Source organism: Notechis scutatus, chromosome 1 (assembly GCF_049901735.1).
Source record: "Notechis scutatus isolate UNSWTSFEM ecotype Mainland chromosome 1, rNotScu1.2, whole genome shotgun sequence".
Lineage (NCBI taxonomy): Eukaryota > Metazoa > Chordata > Lepidosauria > Squamata > Elapidae > Notechis > Notechis scutatus.
In genome coordinates, this window is record NC_142009.1 from 86025398 (window position 1) to 86049475 (window position 24078).

Genomic DNA, 24078 nt, shown 5'->3' on the forward strand with positions numbered 1-24078 from the left:
CTGAAACAAATATTTTAAATATTAGCATCCCCCAGCCCAGCATGAACATCATGAATGGCATAATGATGTTGAAAAAGAGCAAGGCTGCTAACTGCAAATGGTATAACTGAAGACAAATGAGCTGAGAAGCTTCTTGGATGAGAAGCAAAACATCTTCAAAGAAAAACCAGAAAATCCTGTTGACTCTTGAAAAAGCACTTTTGGGACAACCGAAGAAATAGTAAAATATAAATGTGGTTTGGCTAAAGAGAGGCTGTTATGACTTGTTTAGTATATATGTAAAGGCTGCATCTGTGCCTGATTATTGAAAGAATGCTGTTATCATTCTCCTATACAAAAAGTAAGGCAGAAAGAGTGAGCGCAAAAGCTACAGGGGGATTAAACTGTTAAATACGCCTCAAAAAGTATTTGGCAGAACTCTGCCTAACAAGAGTAAGAGAAGTGACAATAATAAACCAGTTTTTAACAGCAGTGCAGCTCTTTGCCAATACAAGAGCTGTGCAGATCAGATTTTTGGTATTCAGTGTTGATTCTCAGTCATTCATAAATGTAGGATTATGAGAAAATAAGTTTACTGCAAGTCTGCTGAGTTAGAGAAAGCATAAGACAAAGTGAATAAGCTTGAATTAAATGTCATTTTTTATTCATGACAGACATGAATAAAAAAAAATAGAACCCTTGGTAATGAGTGACTCAACACTAAGCTGACAGTATGAAAAGGATGTATGCTTTATGCATTTACTTAATTTATATTTAATGCATAATTTAACTAATAAGAAATCCTGTAATATATTTTTAAATAAGGAATGTTTGTGATGATGTTAGAGGTATTTTGATTGGGGATGTGAAAATGCATGTAGAATACTTTTCGATGCAGATAATGCCGTATTGTTAGCCAAGAACCCAAATGATTTGCAGCAAATATTACATTACTTATCAAATTGATATGGCCACCTATATCATAAGAAGTTACTCTGTGGTGGTGTACAAATTGATTGTATGCTACAACAAGTATGGATATTAAATAATTAGTATCAAAATAATTTTTACTAATACAAAAATAGAGTATACAACTGCAAGATATACAAGGTGGACATTTGCTTTGTAGTTAGATTGCTATCTTATGATTATTTTGAAATTATTTTAGTACTTGTTTTGGTTAATTTTTTTGTATTCATTGTTTTTGAGGCTTCTGAGTCACCCATGGATTGATGGGAGTCAGAAAGCATCCAAATGGAATAAATTGAATAAATATTCCAAATAGAATCTAAATATTCCAAATGGAATCCAAATATCTCAAATGAGAAGCATCCAGATGGAATAAATAAACATTTCAAAAAAACCTAGAGCAAGTACATGATTTTACATGCCTTGTTATTAGACTTAATAAAGACAATAAAATGGATCAAGAAATTTTAGATATGCAAATGCTGGTTAAAAAAAGGAATAAGTGGTATGTGATTTAAGAAAAAAGTATTGGAAAAAATTGAAAACAGCTGTCTATAGGAGTGGGTTTTTCCCAACCTTTGTAAATGGAAATCAGAACTTCACACACACACACACACACACACACGTATATGTATGTATGTGTGTATATATATATATCCATAGAAACATAAAAGTGCAATAATGTGATATTTAAGAATGTCTACTTGCTAAGAGGAAAAAAAGCAAAAGTGAATAGGTGCTGGATAAACAGAAACTATGTAACTAGTATGAAAGAAACACATTAAAATGGTTTCTTGGTGTTCTGCTTCTCCTGAAAGCATATAGTGTGAGTATTTATGTGTATGTAAGAGAAAACTGTCAATTAATTCCAAATAAATTATCAGGAAATTAATTTATATCATAGTACTGTAGTGAAAAGTGGCTGGAAAAATGGGTATCACATTTTATTTTTACAAAACTGTTTGCTACAACAAGCTTATGGGCGGCAATATTATATACACCCCTTTTCCAATAAACACCAAGGGCTCACAAACTCCTATCAGATGCATGTGGCGAAAGACATTAACCAGTGACACCCAAAAACTGTAAACATACTTTCATGATCAAAGTTGTAATTTAAACCTAATGATTTTTTTAAAATGATCCTTTAGTTCCTATTCGGGATAGAGTCAGAACGACTGGATGAAAATGAGCATTTATTGGACCAATTATCCTTCCTGATGCCTATATGGAGTTCACAGCAGATTTTTTTCTGTGCACCCTGAGTGTGGGAAACATCTGCCACTCCCTAAAATTGCACTCTCAATCTTCTGAGTGGGAAGCGAGTGTTTCCACTACTAGTCCACCATGCCACTTTTAAACCTAATGAAGATAATTTCATGAAAATAAGGCACCAAGAACCGAGAAAATGTGTCTGCAAATTAGGAAATGTTCTACACATGGGTGGGATACGACAGGGTTAACTACTGGTTCGGGATTTACGAGCTTCCCTGCATGCTGTGAGCCGCGCACCTGGAAATCATCATCAGCATGCTGTGTGCAGAGAAGCAACCTTTGAAACAGCCTTCTTTTCCTGCTTTTTTAACTGCAGCTGTGCCTCGTTTGGCAGCTGAAGTTGAAAAATCAGGAAATAAAGATCAGGTAAGAGCCCAGGTGGGCGGGTGGGCAAAAACATCAGCAGACATAGAACCAGTTCTATGTCTGCTGTTCTTCAGAACTACTGGTTCTACAGAGGTGGACAGAACTGGTAGAAACCCACCCCTGGTTCTACAGCAAAATGAAACCAATATCACTACCATACACAACCACAGGTCATAATTAACATTAAAACATGTTTTAGAAATATGTATGGAAAAAGCACTTTTAAACCAAATATTTTTTACTAAATAGATCCGGGATTGTTTCAATAAATAATAATGAACAGAAACCAAAGTTCATCCCTAGTCTGAAAATAACAAGACATACTTTCTGTGATAATACAAAATCACAGATAACAAGACCATGGTTTATGAGGATAATCTATATGTATAAACTGAATAATGCTTGCTGGGTGCTGGCAATATGCTTTAATATTACGAACGAAAATGCTCCACACTGAACTTATTATAGGATGTAAGATTGCAGAAAATATAACCACTGACCCATTAAACCAATTGGAGAAACTAGTCATGAAGAAAGGAAATATATTGAACATTAATGAAATGGCAAGTAAAACATCTATCATGTGTTCTCCATTTCCAATATCAAATGGCCTCTTTTTGTAAATCTAGGACTTAAACCAAAATCAACAAATAACACCCAAGCAAGCTGAATAACATAAAATAAATGATATTGCCAACTGTATTCTTTTTTATATCTGACTGTTTTGATTCATTATAATATTTCTGCATTGTGTGTACAAACTTGGAATTATAGTTTGCCGAGTGGTGAAAAGGGAGCACAATCTTTCAAGCAGAGTCTGGGGGATATGCCAAGGATCATAATCATGAAATAATTTTTGAACTTACACACCATGTAAGTGATGGATGCTTCCAAAACATCTGGATCATTATATCCCTGATCTTCTTGACTATATATTTACTGTAGATGTGTTCAGGCAATAATGCTCAATGACTGAACCCCAGGCTAGGCAAACACCATCCCACCTGTGGCTCTTAAATCCCTCATCACTCCAAGAGCCTTCAAAAACCTAAAACTATAAGAAAGGCAGCTGCCAGAAAGGCAGCCAGCAAACAGTTGCTTCCTTGTCTTTAGCATTACAAGAATGAGCCCAACTATCTTTTCTAGCACTGTATTATGTATCCCACTCTCCACTGCAGCTCTGAAATCAAGCTCTCCCACTTACGTTTTTGATTAACCATAGTGCCATCTCAACATCATTTAAAAAAAAAAAAAAAACTTTAGTAATGATTAGTGGACAACCAGAAATTAAACAAACAAATCAAAGGAACAAAGAACTCAAAGCACTTTGGTACTCAAAGTACTAATGACCAGGCTCCAATTATTATACTGTGGACATATCAGGATGAGGCCAAGTTCCAAGAAAAGGACCGCCAGTAGCAAGGTAGGTTCATTCTTGTATTGTGACACCATTATTCAGCCTCATGTCTGAACTAATTCAGACCTGAATGTACGTATCAAAAGTTGGAATGATGATTTAAAATAGTGCCCAAAATACAGAGAAACAGTATTCATGTGGGGCACCCTGAATCACAAACCAACCACATTTTAACCTAGTAAATTATTAAACTCATGGAGTTGTAAAAACACCTAGTGCGTACTGCGCATTTCATGTATAGCCAGGAAACTAGATTCCATAAACTTTGGTTAAACTAAAAGTGCCATGCAAAGATAGCATCAAAATTCTTCCACAGACACAGAGGGTTATCATTATATTTCTAATAAAGATATTTTTCCTCACGTGGGTTCTGAGCTGCATATATTACATAACTGTTGAGGTAATTCCCCGTTAGGAGAATGAGCACACACAGGGAGACGTAGTGAGAGTAGTGAGGAATAACACACAACCAGCACACAGATACACTGTATAGTAAAATGTAGGTTTTTACTTACAGCAAAACCGTTAAGCAAAGTTCAACAAGCAGTCCAAGTCATTCACAGTTAAAGCAGTCAGTTTTCAGTCCAGGGATAATCCAAATAACAAAGTCCAGTATCAAAAACAGTTCAGTAACAGACTTACATCAAATCAAGAATAATGATGATCAGCAATAGTCAATAGGGAAATGCAGGAACACACTCTCAGCAACAGGAAAACAGAACAACCCAGGTTTCTAGCTCCATCTTATGGCCGTTTGAGGAACCACAGCCAATTACAATTTTAGCATTTCCTTAAAGAGACAGTATTAAAATGGTCTATCCTGGTTTATATATTTTCCAACCCAACTGTTAGGTGACTTACATTCCTAACAATAACCTTCAAAGTAATGTAAATTCTACTCCAAGGAGTACTAAAAACAAAACAAAGCAAAACCCTAATGTTCTTTTTCTCTGTCTTCCAAGTCATTATTCAAGGTAAGAACCTGGATAAGGAAGAAACACTGCAGGTTTTTTAAAATGCCCATATACTTGGAATTGAAACTGTTTCATCCATCTGCAGTTGATTTCCTGTGTGGCAAAAGGCTGCAGGCCCTTCTACTAGATGCAAGCTTTACAGAGGCCTCCTACACATTTACTGGATTTTTCAGACTGAGAAGGTGCTCCCAGCAGCCATGCCATTCTTGGAACAGAGACGCCACTGATCTTCTAATATCTTTGGCGCAGACTTCCCAAAGCCATAAAAAGTCCCTCTCCAAAAGTTTAAAAACACCATTTATGATTAAAACAGTAAGCTTTATAGTAAGAGGTTTCCCCCCCCCCCTTCCCTCTTGCTGGAAAGTTATACAATACAAACAGCAAACAGCAATATTTTCTTTCATACTTGTAGAAACAAACATTGCTATAACAAAGTAAGCCATGGATGAATTCACCAAAAAGAGGTTTTCAAAACTTTCCAAGGTATTCTTGTGCTCTGCATGATCAGAGAGAAGCTATTGTGTCTATTTATTTGTGTGGTAACTTTGAGAAAGAAACATAAATTCAAGATTCTTGGCTCCGATGTTGGGATAGTCTGGTGGACTTTCTTCAGGCAAGAATATAAAAGAACAAAACAACAGTTCTTTAAGATTAGATTGAAGTCCTATTTGGCCTCGCATCCTGTTTTGAACAATTGTCAATTCAAGGCCTCTAAGACGTACCCAGGCATTCTCTTTTTCTTGTGATAAACAAGAAATCATTATCGATATAGTATCTACTTCCTCCTCAGTCTCTTTCTCTATACCAGTAGTCCTTGACTTACAACGGTATAATAGTGACTGTTCTAAGTTACTACGGCAGTGAAAAAAAGTGATTTACGGTCATTTTTTACACCATTGCAATATCCCCCGTCGTTCACATGATCAAAATTCAGGTCCATAGCAACGGATTCATATTTATGACAGTTGCAGTGTCCTGGGGTCAGGAGATTATCTTTTGTGACTTTCTGACAAGCAAAGTCAATGGGGAAGGTTCACTGAACGACTGTGTTACTAGCTCAACAACTGCAGTGATTTACTTAACCACTGTGGCAAGAAAAGTTGTAAAATGGGGCAAAACTCACTTAACTGTCTTGCTTAGCAACAGAACTTTGGGCTCAACTGTGGTCATAAGTCGAGGACTACTTGTATTGACAAAGATTGATATAATTGGAATAGAATAACAGAGATGGAAAGGCCCTTGGAGGTCTTCTAGTCCAATCCCCTGCTTAGGCAGGAAACCCAACACCACTTCAGACAGTCCAATCTCTTTTTTAAAACTTTCAGTGTTTGAGCATTCACAACTTCTGGAGGCAAGTTGTTCCCCTGATTAATTGCTCTGTCAGGAAATTTCTTCTTCTTAGTTCCTGGTTGTTTCTCTCCCTGATTAGTTTTCATCCATTGTTTTTTGTCCTGCCTTCAGGTGCTTTGATAAATTGATCAAAGACATAACCAATGCAGGAAAAAAAAAACTTGCCTCCTTCATTACTGGGACTGATCATCATCAGATGGCTATTGTCTCAGCTGGTTTGGGTTTATTGGGGTTCATGAAGGGGAAGCAGGTTGCCTTTTCCATTTCCATACCTCCAAGCTGTGGTTTTGCATAATGCTCTGAAGGTTTCGTGTGCACCGATTCTGTACTTCCCAAATAGGCTTGTAAATGTCATTCTTCAAACTGCTTCTCAGCCTTTTTTTTCTACCAGTAGTTTCTTGACGCCAGTTCTCGTTCCTCTTAACTGTATCATGAGCTATTTCCATGCCTTCATGCACAGAAGCTTTTCATGGCTTGTTCTTTTTCTCTCCATTTTTTTTTCCAAACCCAACATTCATTTCTGTAACTGATCACATCTTGCCTATTTCATTCTGTTCTCTTCTTGACTAAGAAAACTATTTAGAAAAGCAACAGGAAGTGTCTGACTGGAACAAAAGTGTGTCGGATTGCCCAGTAGACACAATTCTAGAGCTGCATTATATTTGATGCTCAGTATGCTGGAGGCTTTACTATAAAAATGCCAATGCCCACAAAAAACCAAAAACCTATGCCATCTTACAGAGAACTTCAAATCAACTTGTCCAATGAAATCATTATTTAAGTCTTAATTGCAACTGAGAATTTATTGGGAAATACACTGTACAGCAAGCATTAAATGGTTATGAAACTGAAATTATATTGCTGATCTACCGTGTTTTCACAATAAAAAAAGGTCTTTTTTTTTTTGCCCCCCAAAAAATCCCCCCCCCCCCTTTTTTGGGTCCCCCCCTCTCCCCCCCCGGGGGGGGGGGGGGGGGGGGGTTAGCTAAGACCTGGAGTCCAATGCATTTAAAAACCAGAGCCCAATGTCAATATCATAACAGAATAGACTTGTGCATAAAAGGTTTGGCAGCACTACAGACTACAGATATTCCTCGACTTACGACTTATGCATAAAAGGTTTGGCAGCATTCTCAGACTACAGATAGTCCTCGACTTACGACCACAATTACAAGCCCAGAATTATGTTGTTAAGTGAGACATTTGTTAAGTGAGTTTTGCCCCATTTTACAACATTTCTTGTCACAGCTGTTGACAAGTTAGTAACCTGGTTGTTAAGGCAATCTGGCTTCCCCATTGACTTTGCTCGTCAGAAGGTCCCAAAATGGGATCAGCGTGACCTTGGGTCATAGCAACAGTCATAAGTATGAAAAAGTTGCCAAGCATCTGAATTTTGATCACATGATCATGAGGATGTTGCAAAAGTCTGTTGAAAAGCAGTCCTTTGTCACTTTTTTGTCACTTTGAGCGATCATTAGACGAACGGTTATAAATCGAGGACTTCCTCTAATTGCCAGTTACAATCCCAGTTAGAAAAATAAAGCTTGTGATGGCAGGATTGGGTTGGGGATCGTTGCCAACAGCATATCCCAATTGAAATAAGCGCTATGTTTCATACTCAAGAGCTCTGCTCAGCCTATTATGGCAACACAGATTAAGAAATACTTGTAACCTGAAGCAGTGCACCCGTGTTATGAAAAATCATCAACAAATCCAGTCACCACAATTTTCAAGCCAAGCATAACTAAGCCATGCATTTCCCAATCCTTTCTCACATTTTATGGACTATAACGATTTCACAGTAACGTAATAGGCTTCAAAGCACTCACAATAGATATTTTATTGTATCAAACTCACATTTGCATTGATACTTCCACCTAGCTTTCTAGTATTCTGTATCAACATAAAATTTCTTGACATATTTAGGTTCCAGACTGGTGCAGCAAGACCTTTTATGAGTTCTGAATGTAATACACTACAAATTATTCTCACCTATCAAAATAATATTGCTCTCGCCGATGTTTCTGCTCTGAATTTTAACAATCACAAATAAAAGAACTACAGGCTAAAGATGCTATCTTGCCATTTCCACTATTGAATGCAACTATTCCAAGTACAAGCATCAAAACTTTCTTTGCACCAAATCAGGGATTACAAGCTAAGCAATGGGAACCTAAAGGTGCTAAATCAAATCTATAATTTGTTGCACTAAAGGAATGCCCCAAATTCAGATTTAGTTTCAGAAAGCAGAGCTTGGAAATCAAACTGTATGCACAAAATATATATTTTGTATAAATCAGAATACAACAACATCACACAAATAATTCAATTACCCATTCCACTAATAGCATTGCTAGATATGAAAACATATTGAAAAAAAACCAAAATAATTCATTGGGCATATATACTGGTCATTTATACCACCAAACTATGGATTAATATCCATCCATTACTATCCAAGTCTCTTAAAGGGCATTAAAGACCTGTAGTTTTTACTTCCAGACCAGTTTTTCTTAAACTTTTTTCTCTTAGTATCTCTTTTCACTTTTAAAATTTTTTGGATAACTCCCAAAGGACTCCCAAAGAACCTTAATTTATTTACCATATTAAAAATTGCAGTTGATTTATTGCTACTATTGATTGGGTTTTAATATTGCATTATTTTTCAGCAGAAATAATTTTGACCCCCAGGGAATTCTGGGATTGCACAAGTCTTAAAGTTGGACACCCCTGGCCTACACCTTTCACACCCTACTTTATGAATTTGCCTCCAGATTTAACTCACCAAAATCTCTAGGAGGTGTAAATATTCCATGAGCAAAAGTTACATCTCTTGTACATACATATCATTGAGCTGACTGTCATCTTCAAAAAATGTGTGTCATAGAACTGCAAGAACCGTACCACTTTAGAATGTGAAGCATGGGGTCAACTACTCTGAAATTGGTTCCTCACATAAAACCTCATTTACAAAATACCACACCAGACCAAGTTATTTTCTTAAATGATACTTTTGTATGTAATGGAATTGATTGCATTCCCGACCATATTCTGAAGTGATCCCACTGTAAAAGAGGTACATATGAAAAATGACATGTTACGCTTCCATTTAATTTACATTACTTTTGTGTGAAACCTGGCTGAAGATGGATCTTCTAAAGAGGACATCAAATCTTTGTTAAACTTGTGTAGTTTGATACAGCACTATGACAGTTTGCTTCATTGCCTCCCCTTCCAAAGACCCAAAAAAGAGACACCATGGAATGAATATAAATGTGGATTATATAAATTGATTCTTAGAATTAGGACAAAAATTAAACTTTCCACTGTCAGTTTTTAAAATATAAAATCATCATGAAGCCTAAGATACTTTTGTCATAAAGAGAAGTTGATATATAATTTACAAAGTCATATTACTCTAGATCCTGCCTGATATCCTCAAAAGTTCTATGCAAAATATTTAACATAACTTTTACCAGCAAAGATAGCCAAATGTAGTGTATAATATGAATTCAGGACTCCTGAATATCATAAAAGTAAGTCAGAAGGCAGCTATAACCTTCTCCTTTCCAACCACAATTACTTACGTATCCCATAGCTGCCATTTCCAGATTTAACTTTACTACCAGCAAATAGGATTCCATTATAAATTTAGCCAGAGGACAGCACCACAAGCAGTTGTGGAAATCTGAACCACAAGCCTTAATAACTAAGGGCTGTGTGCTCTGTATATAAGAAGGCAGACATGAGAAGAAGTCTTATAATGTTTGTAGCATTTGATTATAAAAGACTGTATCCTAGTTAAACCTTTGGCTCATTACATGTGTTCAAATATTTATTTGCTATGAATTATCATAAAGCATTGTAGGAAGGAACTGAAAAAGATCTTAAGGCCTTTCTGTGAATTTCTCCTTGAGAAAAGGATATCGCTGTTTTAACTTCAGTTTATAGTAAATACTGCAAGGGATAGTTGGGCTGCGGCTTTCAAACACCCACTTTCCCTGTGCAATATGCTATATTCATATATTCTACACGGGAGGTGGTCTTTTTTTGGTCCAAGATCTACAACTGGCTTTTAATTAGTATATCAAAAGACAGATGAAAAACAGGTCCAACAAGTGACCAGGTTCATTTAGAACAGGGGTGTCCAACCTTAGACACTTTAATACTTGTGGACTTCCAACACCCAGAATTCCCCAGCCAGCATGGAAGTTAAACTCTGCAGGTCTTAAACAGTGGTGGGATTCAAAAAAATGTATTGCCAGTTCTGTGGGCGTGGCTTGGTGGGTGTGGCGTGGCGTGGTGGGTGTGGCATGGTGGGCGTAGCAGGGGAAGGATACTGTAAAATCTCCATTCCTCCCCCACTCCTGGGGGAAGGTTACAGCAAAACCCCCATTCCCTCTCCACCCCACGAACCTGCTTTCCAGCTCCGTTCTCCTGTGCAGGGCAACAAAAGACCCTGCTGATCAGCTGGGCCTCGGGAAGCAGAGAAGAGATGGGGGCGGGGCCAGTCAGAGATGGTATTTGCCGGTTCTCCAAACTTCTCAAAATTTCCACTACTGGTTCTCCAGGACTGGTCAGAACCTGCTGAATACCACCTCTGGTCTTAAAGTTGCCACGGTTAGACAACCCTGATTTAGAATATAAAGCAAACACAAACTGTAAATATGTACTCAGAAGTAAAACACACAACACAATTTAGATTTTTTTTTCTAAATAAAAATGTCAACACTTAAGCATTTCGTAGAGAAGTATCACAACTTCAAAGGTAAGCTCATTAATGACTACCGCCTACCTATTGTAATGTTTCTCTTTAGTTCTCACTTATATGGCTGGGTTTCATAATCTGCTCAGTCAAGTTTGAACCTAAATTTGCAAGAGACTATATTCAAATAAGAACACATGAGCTGGCTTGCTCTTGAAGAGAAGGCCTCACTAAGCAGATGGGGAAAATGGTCCTCCACATTCTCCTGGGCAGGTGACCAATCCCCTTTCCATTGCTGAAACCTGAAGACAAAGACAGATGAAATGGATGAAAAGTTAGCTTCTTCCCTACTCAGATAACTCAAAGCTACAAGGGAGCAGATCATCAAGTTCTTCTAAAAATATGGTCCACGTTTGTTGCAGTCACAAACAGGAGCCACTTATATAGTAGAGGATTGCTACTTATTTATTTTTAAGTCTAGAATGGAGCATTTCAGAGAACTTCAGAACATGATTTTCCAAGATTGATGTCATTCTACCATTTCCAAATCAAATAACTTGACTTCCATAAATGACTGTGCTGCTTCTGGAATAACATGGTCTAGAAGAGGTATGGCACGGCCCAGTCAGGAAACAGAACATTCCAGAGTTCTCCTGAAAGTACCATTGTTGAAACAGTGAGTTCTACATATCCTACTTCGTAGAGTTGCACTAGCCTTTCTTGCACCTATTCTGGTGTCATCTATTTATACTTAGAATATGGACTGCAGAATTTTTATGTGGCAGTTGCCAGATAGTTTGTGAAGAGAAGTGAAAGAAAGGGCAGTTAAATTTGGAAGGTGCAACCAAATTGAAGACTTCATTCAGATTCTATTTCATATCTCAGATTAAGTTCAGTCACTCAGCTAAGCTGAGCATGAGCCGTCAAACAAAGCATTGGCAAGAGAAGAGATTTTCAAATCCAAGCTTTACTTTTGTGGTCTAGCCAATTTATTTGATAACCATAAATGTTCCACTACCACCCAGGTACATATCATATCCAAAATACAAAAGGAAAATGAACAAGGGATTAATGGGAAGCATTTGGTTCCTAGCTACCTTATTACATGATTACATTAGAATCCATGCTTACTATGGATTTTACAGTGCAACCCTAGATGTCTGCTCAAATCTTTTACAGTGCAATCCTAAATAACATTGCTTATAATCAAATAAATGGGTATAGAGCTGTACCCTTAAGAGTTCAAATCAAACTGGAAACTATTTACATCAGTCCAGCATATCCACAAGTAAACAGTCATTATCTGTAGTTTTTAATTTCCAATCAAATTCTTTGCAAATGTATGTGGACTATGTGCTTCACATATCAATATTTCTGTCATTATTTTAAGTGCCTACATTCTGTCAATACTTGGTTTGACTCTCAAAATAATCAGTGGAGATGATTTTTACAGTTTTGGTCCACTAGATGGCCAGTGGAAAACTGCCAACTTCATTGGAATTCATTGGAAAGTAGCACAATCAGTAATTAATAATATGGCTTTGAACATACAGTGAATGAAGATAATCATAAGTACAAATGAGTCATGCCTCTGGCATCACATCCAAAAGGAAATATATTTTCCTCCATGTCACCTTTTTTTTAATGGACTCATAAAATCACGATATCAGTGAGTAATCAGAAAAATACTAAAGTCTTCTTAGACATTATTTAGCAGAAAAAAATAAAACTATAGTACTAGTTTGGTTCAGGCATCACAGAAAATAAGTTGTCCATAATAGGTTCCATATTTGTATCCCATATCTGAAACTTATTTTGTATACTACAATTTTCTTTTAGAAGTGCAAAATTCCTCAGTTTGGGAACAAAAGATTCTAGACAACTCCACAAAGTTCTGTCTTCCTGTGCTTCTCTAGGAATAGTTAGGCATTTTAATATTTCTGCAAAAGAATTATATACATGTGTGGATGAATACATGGCATTTTCTTCAAAACAAGATGAGTTCAATATACATCAGCAGAGGACCTGGCCCCATATACTTTGAAAGCAGCTGTATCATTCTACTATGCCTTCATATTCATTGTATAAAAGAGATTACCTGAATTCCTTTTTTAGTTTGAGCCTTGGAAAAAGTAGGCCATTTATAACAACTAAACTTTTAAAATGTTAGCATAGTAATACTCATAGTTTTTAAACTGCAGGTGGAACTAAATGAAACAGCAATTTGCTTGAGATTGTTCAGTGAATTCATGAATTTATTCTCAAATGTTAAGTTGCATTTGTTAAGCACAGTAACTATTCTGCCCGCAGACCTATCTCACATGTTCTAGTAAGTGGTACATGCTACGTCCCCACAACTATTTCCTATAAGAGTGCATCCATCTTTCATTTTCCATGTCTCAGGTAATGTCTTAACCTATTTTTGGCCATATACATGCAGAAATAACAGAATGCTATACATCAAATTTTTGTGACAATAAAAGAATGCTTTGAATCAATGCTATATTCCAGGAAACACAACTTTAAGCTACCCATACCAACACTGATAATAAGAGCTGTGATCAAGAAAACCAACCAACTTTTGCTTTAATAAGCAATTTGTGGAATCCCTGGGTTGCAACCCTAATGAGGCTTGCAAATTTCTTCCAGTACTGTCCTTAGTATTGGTGTGCTTTACTTGCTCACTTTTCCCCTGTAAAAATGGAGGGTCACAGATAAAGCATCAAGAACTATTCCTGCACATAAATCCACAAGTAGAATCCATTTCACTCACACCTTATTTTTTGCACCTGAAAGAAAAGGACAGGATAAAGCAGAAATAACCCTTCCAACATTCCTTTCAGCTTAACAGCTTTAAGAATTATCATTTTTCAAAGATTCTTACTCTCCAAGTGCTATGGCAATTTTTTTTTTTAAGAAATCTTTGCAGTTTGATTCTTTTTTCTTTTTTGATAGAATTCCACATCGTTTATAGTTCACACATAATATCTGAAAGGGCAAGATTTCTTAGAAAATGTTGCATTGGCATGTTCTAACTTCACCACTTACTGCTTCCAAAAATTCAGTGGATATTGGATCCCATTTCTGAAGATAAGTCAGCAAACATTAAAGTTATTTCTCATTTTATACAACTTTTTTTCCACAATACACCAGAGCTTCTTTCATTAAACAGAAAACTAAACATCAAATAGGTGCTAAAAAGGTAAGAAATTGAAAAATTTCATATATATTACACTATCAATTTTTGAAATGAATGAAGCAACCAAGTTGTGGCTGGAATTTTAGAACTATAAGTTTTAAAAGACAGATTGACTTCAAGAAGCAGTAGGGATGAATATTCATAAACTATTTGGAATTTGAAAGTGACTTTTGTTATCAAAGGAAAAAGAACATGAAAAACACCCAGCTGTCTGGCCACTTATTTTAACCACAGAATAGATATAAGGTTTGTGTACAACACAAAAACATTACAAAAATGTAGTCTAGACAAATCAACAGGTGGTGATTCTCAAAGCTTGGACTACCAAGGGGGTGTTTATTCAAACCACCTTTCAAAAGAATTTTCTTCTTTAAAAGCTGCAAATTTTTCTTGAAACAAGTTCAAGGGAAGCACGCTGAACACAAATCAAAGAAGCTGCTTTAACACAATCTGAAAGAATAGTAACTTTAAAAAAACCCAGCTGGTAGTATTTAAACAGTGCCTGTCTCTTTCAGCAGTCTTACAGCCTAGCATAGGCAACAATTTCCCCATGTCTTTCATGTACCAAAAGAAAATCAAAGGAACAGATGCTCATTCCAAGAAGAAATATAATATTTACCTGATTTTCAAGAAGGCTCTATAAAACTTTGGTGCAACCCTGCTCATGGAACTACTGTACTTCACACGCACATCCACACCAGCATATGAATAAGATGTGCACACCCTTATTAGCAGACACCTATTGCCAATACACACCTGTCACAGGGAGCCAATTCAAGCCACCTGCTGGCAAACCTTGCCTTCTTCTCCCAGGATATTCCCGGGAAGCAGAGCCAGCACAATCTTTCACACAGAATGTGTGCGTGTGTGCACAAGCCAACTGAAGGGCTGGAGAGGCGGAGAGAAAGGCAAGTGTAAACAAAATCTCCCTTCCAGGATAGAACGGGCACAAGGAGAGAGAGAGAGGGAGAGGGAGAGAGAGAGAGAGAGAGAAAATATCCCACGGTGAGAGCCAGCTGCTTTCTTAGCCTTTTAAACACGCCCAGCGTTAAAAGGGCTTTGAAAGCGCGGCTCGGCGGCACGACGCCGGTTGCCCGAACCGCTCCAGGTAACAAAAGACGCGAGGCCAACTCCGGGCGCGCATTTTCTTTGAAACTCAAGCGAGCTTTTTTGACCTGGGTGCGCGCAATTTCAACCCTTGCCGTTCGAGCCCTTCGTGTGGAACAAGCCTTAGAAGAGACTTTAAGGGCATCAGCGATGCCGTAGAAAAGGACAATAAAGCCAGAGAGGCCGGGGAGCTGGGAAAGACTCCCCCAGAGAACTCAGAAACACGCAGGTGTCGTCGCCGCCGCCGCCTCTCCGCACCACATTTCTGCCGGTCCCTCTGGCTTTGTCTGGCCTCTCTCTTCTCCCCGGTTCCAGCTAGTTCAAAACTCCTTGCAGTCAATAACCGCTCGACCCGCTAGCTCGGAAGCGCTCTTCCCCGGGGAAAGCAGCTGCAGGAACAATGCCGATTCCCCCCCCCCACTCCCCATTCCACACATGCGCCCCATCTCAAGAAACAATGGGGCGACCGCCGCCGCCGCTGCTCAGGAGGCGCCAACTCACGAGTAGCGCGTCTCAAGAAGGGTCAGGTGGAGCCGGGTCAGCGCGTCCCAGGTGGGGTCAAGAGGAAGGGGGACCCACAAAGAACAGGAGCAAAACCAGATTCGCCCCCATTCTCGACCACCCCTAACCACCACGCAACGCGGCTACTTACGCGGACAACTGCAGACGGTCCCAAGCTGAGCTGCTTTGGCAACCGGTCCCAAGTGCACCCAAAAAGTCCCGCTCCTTCATTGAGAAGAGCTGAGCGGTGTCGGGGGAGCGCTAGAGCTGCCACCCCGTCAGTCAGACGCCCCTCAAGCGTCAGTTGCGCCCGAGCGTTTTGCCGGCGCCCCCCCTCCTTCTTCCAGCGCCGCCTCCCCTCTCTCTCTGTTGCTTGCGCGGCCGCTTGGAAGACTCCCCCCCCACTCCGCCGGCGGCTCTCCTGCCTTCGCCGGGTTGGCCCCTCCTCGGGGAGGGCCCGCTTCGCCTCCGGCTGCAGCTGGAATACCTCGCGCCCGGCGGGAGGAGAGGCCGACGAACCGCTCGGACTCGCCTTGGGGAGCGTAGCCAAATGTGTGGGGAGGAGAGGTGGGGGTGCGGGCTGGTCGAGGGAAACGATTCGAGGCACGCGCAGCAACCACTCGGCTACCGCTCGTCCGCCTTCCCTTCAGGTTTGGCTTCGTCGGGTTGGCCGAACTCCCCTTTCTCTTCTGGGAAACTCCTCCCAGGCTAATTTGTGGCGGATCCGAGGTTTCCGTGAAAACGCGCCCTCCGTATTAACCCCGCGCGCCGGGCGCTTGTGCTGGGCGCCCCCACCCCCCCTTTTCTTTTAAACTTCCTCCTCTCTTTCGGACTCTGTGAGGTAGAAATTATTCAACGGCTTTAGCCGGGGACTTTCTGCTGCATGAGCAGCCGGAGGCACGATTTATTAGGTATCCTATGGAGGCAGGCATCCCTCTGTCGATTGGGGGCCCGAGCTGGCTTTTGAGCAGCCTGGCCCACAGAAGAAGGAAGAGATGAGAGGGAGATGAGGTTCGGTGTTTAAAGGAAATGGTAGCTACATTGAGGAATGCAGAAAACATGTCAATTCCCTTCATGCGTTTATTATTTTCCTCTTTCTCTTGCATTACGTTTCATGGCAGTTTTCTGGCGCAGCAGTTTTGCACACCTGTTTTACCAAAAGCCCCCTACCTTATGCAGGTAGGAAGGTGGGGAGGGGGAAGACACCTTATGCTTTGTTACTATATGAACACAGCTGTGCACTGCAATTCTCCCCATTGCCTGTGGCCCTTTGTGGGGTTTTATGAAGCTCTGCAAGACTACAAACTCAAGACTATTCACGGCCCTGGGTTACTTAAGTTTGCAAGCACTAACATTTAAAACCAAAATTAAACTCTTGCTTCCAATTGAAGAAAATATCTGTAGCTCAGAGTTGAGCTGTGGGATCCTTGGTGCTTTTCGAACTTTTGTTTCCAATTTGTGGAAATCAAAGTGGCAACAAATCCAGGATAATATCCACTTATTATCCTCAGGTAAACATATACATAGGTGGTTAAAAGGGTAATGTCCAGGGAGAGAAGGAAGTGATATGCATGATTTATAAGAGATAGTAAGTGTGCTGACATTGTCCTTGGTCCAGTCTTGGTTCCTGTTGTACCTGGTTCCCTCTTGGGAAGAAATAGATAGTAGCAATTTTAATAGAAATTAAATTCAAGTAACTTTGTTCTTATATTGTAGTTAAAATGATTGTTAAATTGAGTCCAGTCTCAAGATGACTCAGCTTAAAATCACAACTACCGTTATTTGTTCCTGGACTATATTGATCAAGATATTAATGTTACATTGTTCTTGCTCTTTATCAGTTCTTGAACTTATTATCCAGAAATATAAAATAAGTGGTGCTGTGGTCACTTGAACACAATTATCCAGGAATATAAAAGAGAATCTAGGAATCAAAAAATAAGTTCACATTTACTAACCAGATTTTCTTGCATTTATTCATCATTTCAGTTCTAATAAATTATCTTACTGTCCTGTGCATCTATCAACCAAATTACAATCTACTTTTTTTTTCAATCAATCACTCTTCATTCATCATGATTGTCAGATTTAGTATGGCCCAAAGCATGAATAAAAGTGGTTAAGGGGCAGTATATCTTAACCACAGTTTATAACAGAGTTTCCCTAATTTACTCACCTTAAGCTTGGTTCTTAAGGTCTATGGAGATTCTCAGTCATCCAAGTCATGGTTGTCCCAAAGGTGCTTTTTCAGGAGGCAACTGGACTTTGGTTTTTCTTTCGAAGTTTCACTTCTCAGCTCCAACTGGATGGTGCAGCATCTTGGTTCTTAATGTTATCCACAACCATATATGTTAATCTAACATTTGCCTATAGACACAAAGTTAAAAGAATAGAATGGTTTCAGTGTTATTCCCCCCCATTTCATTACTGCAGGGAAATAAAGACAAAAATAGGATAGGCGGGATTAACAATGATCCATAAAACTAACTTCAATCAGTCCACCAATGAACAATTAAAAACCTGTGAGCTATTTGCCAATCTGTACAAATCTAACATGGTAGCTCTTCAAGCTTTGCACTTCATAACAATTGTCAAAGCTTGGTTGAAATGTATGTGGTAGTAAGATAGTCATGTGTAAAAACAAACACAGTTTTCCTTAGTTTGCTAACATAGCTGTCATATCCTTGCCTCTCTCTTTATGCCCAAGAGTCCACTTTTTAATCCTCGCAACAGCCTGGACTAGTCCCTGCAGTTTTCTATACAAGTAATTAGAAAAAGAAGTATGCAAAAGTAGACTGGTACTTTGTAATTCCTCTCTGGACAAGGAGAGGACTTGAAATTGCTCACAAGTGCTCCAGAAAGTTGTTCCTTGTAGGGAGACCACAAGGCAACAGTTTCCAGCATGTCGAGAGCTATGGAAAATGAGGGGAAGCCTCTTTACCCTCAAATCACACTCAGCATCTTTTTTAAAGGACATTCTTGATTCTAGCTATTCATTCTGCAGCAGTCATCAGCTCCACCTTTAGTGAAGCAATCTTCACCATTTCTTCCTCCCAAGTTGAATTATCTCTTTTATCAGGTGAACTAATTGGCATGTTTCAACTATACTTATTTTCTCCATTAGATTGCTTGTTAAGGAAGTTTTAAGAGCCACACCTCTGTTTCATCGTACTCTAATGAAATCTGATCTATTAACTGATAGAAACAGTTCAGTTTTGAGGGCAAATAGTTCCACCAGTTTAACAATCTCCAAAGAGTAAAGCCCATCACAACTAGAATTAAGTTAGAGAGTTATGAGACACCGATGTAAGATAAGTAGTTTGATCAGCAGCAGCACTTTGTAGTGCTGAGGATTCATTCATTCTCATTTAAATCATATGCTTTACTATACTGAGCAGGAATGGTGTAAAATAGCAGAATGCAAATCAGTCTGTTGGCAAATTTAAGAAGAGGAAACTGCTGAAGAACTGCTTCCTAGCCACTCTTGCCACTGGCCATGCTGGCTGGGCCAAGTCGGAATTAGAGCTAGAGATGTAGTAAATTTTCCAATTGGTTTCTACACATCAGAAACCCAGAAGCTTTTAAGTTCTAGTCCCACTTTACGTACAAAACCAGCTGGGTGGCTTTGGGCAGTCACTCTCCCTCGGCCCTAGGAAGGAAGCAGTGTCAAAACTCTTCAAAAAACTTTGCCAAGAAAATTTCAGAGATTTGTCCAGGAAATCTCTGAGAATCAGACATAATTGTACTGAAGGAGGGAAAAGGATGTTAAATACCATTTAACAGAGCCCTATGACATAAGTTCCATGGTGAAATATAGGAACTGTCTTGCTCTACAGTAGACAGTGGGAATTGTAGTCCAGATTTTTAGGGATCCTAAACTGGAGAAGGCTTAGTATTCCCAAGATACTAACTTTTAGGGGTATAGAAATGGCTAACCAAGTAGACAATACTGCATTAGCTGGAAAGAAGCACAGAAACACTCTGAATCGTACTCTCTTCTATAAACAGTACACCCTTAAACTGCTCTAGCACGTTAACCTGAAGCCAGTTTAAGAAAAACCTCCCTTTGGCAGTGGCTTACAAAAGATTCAGTCCAATTTCAGGCTATCACAGACCTCCACCCCACCCCACCCCAATTCCCCTGCTGATGTGCTATCCCAACTTTCTATTCAAATTGGCAATTGCTTTCCTTTTTAGGGGTAATTCCCACACATGTGCACAACCTGTACATTAAATAAAATTAACATCCAAGTGCACACATACGCAGGTGCAACAACCAAACTTTAAAGCATAAAATATTTTCTTGCATTTTTCCTGATTTGGTTCATTAAAGCCCTCTGCAATTCTTTTTGGGCATAGTATAGTAGTTGTAATATTTGCCTAACATACAAACTGCAAGAAAAGCCTATTTACTCTTCCAATAGGCTTGTTTTTTTTAAAAAGAAAACAATCCCTCACTTGAGGTAGAAGGTCTTCACTCCATTTGCCAAATAGCTAGCTGCACAAAGATGAAAAGGTGAATGTCTCTTTTTAAAAAAAAGCAAAGCAGAAAGAGCTAGAGCTCAAGTAAAGGAAACATAACAAAAGAAAATTCTGCCAACATTCAAAGGAATATGACATTTTTAAATACTTTTTAGGACTACTATGCTGTTAGACTCATTCTTAGCAGTTGCCGTAGCAGAGATTAGAGAATTACAGGGCAGTAACCATTTATTCAATTGACTGTTGCAAAGTTTAACAGTTACCTTAGAACGGGATCTTCAGACTTGACAGCTTTAAGACTTGTGGACTTCAACTCCCAGAATTCCTCCTCCAGTCATGTCAGCTCAGGAATTCTGGGAGTTGAAGTCTACAAGTCTTAAACTTGCCAAGTTTGAAGACCCTTGGCATAGAAGAAAGTAAAGCATAGCAGGAAAACTAGACCACAACATTTGAACTAACGCAAGCAGGAAGACTCTACTGTAAATTTGAAGCAGTTAGTGTATAAACTTTTATAAGAATTGTTTTTTTTTTAACAGTTTGCATTGTGCTGCAAAGTATTAAATTAATTAAATTAAATTGCTAATACAATTTAATTACTACAGTTAAACTGTTGAACACCTAATTCCCACAGTACTGTCTTATGTCTAACGATATTTACCCATGTAGTAGGGCTTTATTACTATTATTCTTCCCATCTTTCCTTTTAATTTTTTACTATTGATATATTGCTCTTTATGTACACTGAGAGCTTAGGTACTAGAAACAAATTCCTTGTTTGTCCAATCACACTTGGCCAATAAACATGTTGTTTTTGTTTAGCACTCTACTGGGAAAAACCACTTTTGGCACTATTGGCCTTATTATCTAAAGAATAGGAAACAGCTGGAAGCCTTCTTGTCAATGGTTGCGATTTTAAAAAGTAATAATAATAACAACTGGTAATTAAACATCTTCAGAAGTTTTATAAGGAAATCCTCCTGCTGCTAAACTGGGGAAACCAATTTGCCATCTGAGTTCCACCGATACTTCAGAAGTATACTGTAATACCTGTTAGCCTAACACTAAGATCAACAAGAAAGGCATTTGGAGCTGTAATAAAACCATATACAGGTTACCTAATCCCTTTTCTTGTACATCTGTTTGGAGAAGTGCTGTATAATTACTTTCAAAAATGAATATTACTATGTATACTTGTATATAAGCCCATCTGCAAATAAGCAAACCCTCCAATTTTTTAAAATAATACCATGAAAAATGTGCCACCTATGACAGGGGTGGGATTCAACCGGTGTTACTACAGATTCGGTGACTACATTTTGTGTGCTGCAGGCACATGTAAAAAACCCTTAAGCGTTTCCTGCTTTTTCAACCTCAGCTGTGCCGCGCAAAGCAGCTGAAGTTGAAAATGCAGGAAATAAAGGACAGGTAAGAGCCCAGGCGAGTGGGTGGGCCAAACAGCAGCAAACACAGAATTGTTTCGGTGTCTGCTGCTCTTCAGAGCTACCGGTTCTATAGTACTGGGCAGAACCAGTAGCATCCCCACCCCTGACCCATGAATAAGCTGACCTATACAAATACAACGAAAAAGATATTAGTTTAGTTGTCATTGCACCTCATACAATGAAATTAAATGCCATCTTCAGTGTACATCATACATAAGAAAAATATAAAAATAAACCAAAACATGTATCTTTTACATTCTATACAATTGAATTGAAAACCCCTGATGCTGCATTAGTATTACACTATACAGTAGGATTCAATATAGTTACTGGGATAGAGGCTATTTTTCAGCCTATTTGTCCTAATATATATGTTCATGGATCAGTATATGAATTTCAGAACTCAATTTTGGGAGTGAACTTGGCACCTAAAATTCTCGGCTTATTTGTGAGTATATACAATATATTGAAAATAGCATGAGCCAGATAAAAAAATACCGAGTCTTTTAGTTCCTGAAATCATTGTTCTTGCACAAAAGTAGATGAAGTAGATGATCTTATACCTGTAATGATTTTTTTAAAAAATATGGAGACTCTCTTAAGTACTCATAAAATATCTTTTTTTACATAGGTAGCTGATTGCTCTCATAATTTTTTTAAGCAATTATCCCTAATAGCAGTTTCAGTGATCATTCATCCAGAACACCTTAATATATTATCATAGTCTTCACTAGGCTAACTCGTAATTTGTGCTTTTATAATAAAAATGTGCCTCCCAGCATTGCAGTAAAATTAACGTAATTGTTTTAAACTATTGGGAATAGCCAGTAAAAAATAATAAGCCAAAACAATACATTCCCCAAATTTATTGTCATCAGAGAAACCCCAAGCAACTGTGGGTCTTGAACCCATATTTTCTTGTAAATAATGAGGATCTATAAAGTTGATTTTCCCAATCTAATAGCCTCCATATGTGGACTGATGGCCAAAGTGGCTGATAACTCTTGAGAATGTTTCTTTCCAATTGTTCAGATAAATATGTTCTTCTGTCTGCCCTATTAGCAACTCAATTTGCTGGTTACTTTCTGGCTTTGTTCTCATTGGATTGTCAACAGTGCTGTCTGCAAGAAAGAGCAAATGCTAAAAGTAACATTGCCTTGATGTGGTACGAGTTCTGCCTCTTTTCTATATGCATTGTGATGTTATACAACGTACACAATTGGCACAGCTCGAATTGCAATGATGATGCTTTCATCCATTTGCACTGTTGATCCTTTGTGTTTGTGGACTCTGCTATAAGCCAGCTCTTGAATAAGAGGTATCTATAGACTTGGAGTTAGTCGCCCTGTCTGGCAAGAAGTTAGATAGTTACTGCTTTTCATTTCTTTTGATTAAAACATTCAGTGGAAACATGCTAAATGGGGGGAAATTGCTATAGATCCGCCGTTTCTCTCTGCAACACCTAGAAAGATTGTGATATTAGTCTGGGATAATTCACTTATAGATTTTTGCCTTAAAAATGATCAAATGGGTTTATTTACTTTGTCATGTTGCTGAACATTGCAACTGCTCTGCTGTGGTATAGTAATGGTATTGCAATGGTATAGTAACTGAAAGCGAGAATTGGAAAGATTGAATTACAATCCTTTAAAAAGACAGTATTCTACTTTATCTCCTGAAGGAAAGAAACACCTCTTATTTATGCTCCATTAACTTTTGCTTTGACTACTGCAGTCTTTTTCTTCCAGATCTATTGGGTTTGCTTCTTGACCTTTTCACCTCTATCTGGCACTGAGCTGTCAAAAGTCATTCTCCCCTCTGCACACCCTGGTCGTGTGAGAGTTCATCTGTAATTCCTACAATGATTTCTACTCGGCTCTTTGCCCTTATCTTCCAACCCCTTGCCTATTTCATTACTCTACTTTTGTATCCTGATATTGTACCTTGGGTCTTCATTTCTTCAGCACCTCCAGATTTCTCAAAAAACGCTTCCTTTTCTGAGAAATATGGATAACAAGAATTTTAGGAGGCATATTTATTTGTATACAGTATGATTACATATAGAGGAATTGACAATTCTGTATTTTTCCCAGCTGCCATCTATCAGCAGCCATATCAAGTTATGACATGAATCAAATGATTTAAAAATTACACATTTTTTTCTGCAGAATCTATTAAGAAGATATTGACTTGGTCCTGATGATGATATTCAGAGCATACCCGGAAACTGGGAACAGTTAGGGAGGCAAGCCATGCCTTCAAGGAATATAATGACTCACTTGGTTTTTCCAACTTGTTTTTCTTCACTTTCT

General features: G+C 38.5%; 1 protein-coding gene across 2 annotated transcripts in view; it reads right to left on the minus strand.

Moving 5' to 3' along the window:
* Positions 1-16482, minus strand: part of PLEKHG1 (pleckstrin homology and RhoGEF domain containing G1) — a 120918-nt gene extending 104436 nt beyond the window's left edge. The window contains exon 1 of one of the 2 annotated variants that reach the window (XM_087970129.1): positions 15994-16482. The gene's annotated coding sequence lies outside the window, so the exon portion shown is untranslated. Of the gene's footprint in view, positions 1-15981 lie in introns of both variants that reach the window. The other variant, XM_087970137.1, reaches the window with a different exon arrangement.
* Between the last annotated feature and the right edge of the window lie 7596 nt (positions 16483-24078).